At 40.1% G+C, this 3,927-nt stretch overlaps 1 protein-coding gene across 1 annotated transcript in view; it reads right to left on the bottom strand.

Annotated features, from left to right (window-relative positions):
• The window catches only part of LOC109478137 (sphingosine 1-phosphate receptor 1-like), a 29,248-nt gene extending 26,722 nt beyond the window's left edge, over nucleotides 1-2,526 (bottom strand). The window contains exon 1 of the mRNA XM_019779625.1: nucleotides 2,123-2,526. The gene's annotated coding sequence lies outside the window, so the exon portion shown is untranslated. The remainder of the gene's footprint in view (nucleotides 1-2,122) is intronic.
• Between the last annotated feature and the right edge of the window lie 1,401 nt (nucleotides 2,527-3,927).

The following is a 3,927-nucleotide window of genomic DNA, read 5'->3' as shown; positions in this document are numbered from 1 at the left end:
TCATTCTTTTGTAAAAAAATGGCGGCCGCCAGACCAGCTCCGAAAGGTCAAAGGGGAAAGTCAGCAAACAATGTAAGTGCTCACAGACAAGTAGTAACGAGATATGTTTGTTTGTTTGTGTGGCAGTAATAAAAGTACTCCTAACAACTCTATCTCTTTTCATCGAAAGTATAAAGTCAAAACGGTCAGACAAGGGCGTAGGACCCACTGACAAAGGATGATCTGTGGAATTTCGGAAGAAATACGAACAACAGACCTAAAACAAAAATCAGTAGTTGGCACCGTTTTAATCTTTCGTGGTCAGCCACTAAATTCCACCTGTTTAATCTTCAAGTCTGTCAGCGTCAATTCGATGGTTTCACGGGGGAGGGGGAAGAATTTCTATCAAAATAACCAAATGGCACCAAACAAAACATTGCAGACATTTCTCAGCTGCATTTAACAACTTGAAAAGCAGTCTCCTACTCTATAGAATTCCGGCTGAGCCCCGTTGTCCATTCTGGGTATCGGGTATCTCTAGGTCTTTGTCATGACGCAACGACACGACATTCCACCCTACTACAGGGCATTAGGACGCCAATTCAACATAACACTATTCAGGCGAGTGGTTCAAATGACCCAGTCACCTTGGCCCAGAAAGAAAATGCCATACATCATCACACAAACATATTATTTTACCCTCAATCGTGTGAAACATCTATCATTTGGCAGTTGGAGAAGGCATATATGCGTTTAATTCGCAGCCCTTCCATATCTTTGGCGGTTGGGAGGATAGATATACTATATAGGCTGAATTGTAGTTTTTGAGAGGTATAAAACGTGGTTTCGTGTTCAAATATATTTCTACTACTTTGAAACGTTCAGAAAATAATTTTCTTTGACAATAATTCATTCTATCTGTTATTATTCATTATTTATTGAGGATTACCAATTACATTCAACTTCATTTCAGTTGCAAATTTGAAGCAGCAATGGTGCCATGTTTGGTATTTGCATGGTCAGCGAATACATACAGCTGGTTTAACTATTTGAACGGGCCATTGGGACATCATGCATAGTTGTACAGTCCTTAAAGATCTATTGCACCGTGAATACACCTGTACATAACAACACATTTCAGGGGTAGAGTTTCTAGGGGGAGGGGCAGTCAGAATGTTTTTCAATAGCTTCGCAATTTAAGCACGTTTTAATAGAGTTGCCTTACAATGCAACTGAAGGGAGTTAAACAGCAACAGGAAATCTCATTATGCAACATTTCGGCCATTCTTAGATACAGGAAACCGTCGCAAATTCACTGACAACAGTTGCATCTACACAGCCAGAAAACAAGAATTATCAAGTCAATTCAGTTTTTACCTTTTTTTCAGATCGACAGTATACTATAATGTTTTATATAGAGGCTACAACTGTAGTTCTTACAGAAGTCTCTACAATAGAACAGGTAACTACGTAAAACACATATCTTTCCGGCATATCCTATCATCATTACCATTTGGCTAGAGTAGTTCCCACTCCCTCTGAAGCCCCGCGTGCACAGGGGCTCCATTACAAACCATTAGGACCCAGGCTAGGTTGACTGACGTGTGCGTGTTGTGTGTAACAAGGTTAAGAGCATACCAGAGGCTTACAAGTGCACATTGCCCGGTTTCTTGGCGCCAATTCATGGAACGGTACCGAGCCAAGCGAAACATTCGTACAACAGTACAACATACACGTGTACAAGTTCATACATTGAAATGTGCCTGTACAATATCACCAGGTATTAAGACGATGATATGTAAAAAAAATCAAGATATCGTTGGCTTACCGTATATTACAGATAAATTTAAAATTACGGTAACATTTGGGGGCATAATGCTACAGTGAACTACTCGGCTTGAACAAACACAGACTCTGTTTTATTTTATACAACAAAGCGCTGCCAAAAGCACAGCCGTGACTCTTACTAGTATCACAACACAGAAATGACCCCGTATCCGCTGAGAGAAACACAAGAGAACGCTGAATCATATACCACAGGGGAACCGACTCACAGTAGATTACAGGAAGTTTACCATTGGAAATACTAAGTGTGCTGAGAAATATATATCATAGTGTGAACGAGCCAACAAAACGTACTCACCGATAGCTCAGACGAACTTGCCGCCAGTGTTAGTGAGCCTGATTGTACCAGGTGTAGACTCTATGTACATGGCTGTGGTACCGACTGTCCTTCTCCGAAAGCGACTCTGAAACGACCTTTCCCGGTAAAATCGCTGACAATAAATGGATCAATGGTCAACCCAGTCCCCGTGGCACTCCAATGCTGGGAACGACGTCTCGTGGCCGGAAGCTTAGCTTAGACCTTCCCTCCCTTCTATGTTACAAAACAAGCACACGTACGATAGGTTTGGCAGTGACTTCCGGTGGTGGAACGTTTGGGTAAAGTCCCCACCTACACACACGTATGTAGTAGCCTCGTACCCAGCCTTTCCCAGGGCTACAACCTAGGTTTCCTTGGAAAAGTCTGTCGCTACTATCTGGCCAATTAAGCTTTGTGTCCGTGTAGATTTAGTAGTCTTCCCCAAGGTGGCTGTGGTAAGGTTTCCCCAGGGACAGTTTAACCCCAAAGAACAGTTGACTTGTGGCAACCCTCGGGCAATAGTCTGGATTCCAGGCTATTACACGCTAATTTGCATACGAAGAGGTGTTACCTCTGACCTATACTTACCAGACTTTCCAGATTTACCGCAGACGCTAGGGACGGTCCATTATGACGCTTAAGGGTCTGGGTGTGGTATTTTCTTAAGGGGCCTTAAGTGTCACTGTGTACGGTTGTATGGGTACAATTAGAAATGGGACTTTAAAAGGAATGCGGTCGGAGAGTTAAAAGGATAATAACAGCAGAAACACATGGATACAATCATCAATGGTTAATCAACATCACCCCTAAACTGTTAGTGATTAATCCCCAAAATTAATCATTAGTGGACTGTCCCTTGTAATCGAACATGTTTTGGGGGTCATTAGGCTATCGATCACGTGACGTACCACCGACTGAGAAATTGCACAGCTCATTTATTATGCAGTTATTAGTATTCCCAGAACACCTCAAATTATCGGTGACCCTTAAAATTTGCATCTGTTATCAGTAATAAGATAAAGTTATTTCTGCGACGCTGTGGCGTATGAAATCTAAAAATAACATACTTTATTTTTTTAGTAAAAAATGAAGCCTATTTAAGCCTATTTTACGTCACAACTAAGAGTTCAGGCAAATGATATTTTCTCTTAATTTGTCTGTACATCTAACTGAGAGAGAAAATTTAGAATCGTTGCAAAACATTACATTTTTTTATTTGTTCAGGCAAAAATGCACCTATCTAAAATCATCTTGCATCACACAGAAGGGTTCAGGCAAATATTATTTGGTCATAATTTGTCTCTACTAGCTGAGAGAAAAACATTTGGATCGTTGCAAACAACACAACAGGCTTAAGAGACCAATTCCCCAGTGTCCATTTCAATTTTTTTATCTTACTTCTGACCCAGTTCTTGTCAATGTCGCTGTTTGCAATTAGCCCTCGGGCATGAACTTGCAATAAAGAACTCAATTAAGTAAAAGTCTACCGCCTCTCTAACAATTATTACAGCTTATTAAGAACCTTTTCAATTTCTTATAATGTTATCATCTTAATGTCATTGTTTACTAGTTTTTAATTTGTTATCATGTTGATCTTGTAATATAGATATTGATTTGTTATCATGTTAATCATGTAAAATGCGCAATTCAGCATCTTTGTACACAAATGAAGCTGCCATGTATTTTACTGAATTGTGAACGAAGACAATAAACTCAATATATATAACAGTTACAGTCTTTTCGTGTCCTTTATCAACTTTATCCAGTTGTTTATGACATTCTATTCCCGTTGCCTGGTAGCTGCA

Source organism: Branchiostoma belcheri, unplaced genomic scaffold, assembly GCF_001625305.1.
Source record: "Branchiostoma belcheri isolate BF01 breed outbred unplaced genomic scaffold, Haploidv18h27 scaffold42, whole genome shotgun sequence".
In the NCBI taxonomy this organism is placed as follows: domain Eukaryota; kingdom Metazoa; phylum Chordata; class Leptocardii; order Amphioxiformes; family Branchiostomatidae; genus Branchiostoma; species Branchiostoma belcheri.
Note: the sequence above shows the minus strand (reverse complement) of the source record. Positions and strands in the feature narration are given on the sequence as shown.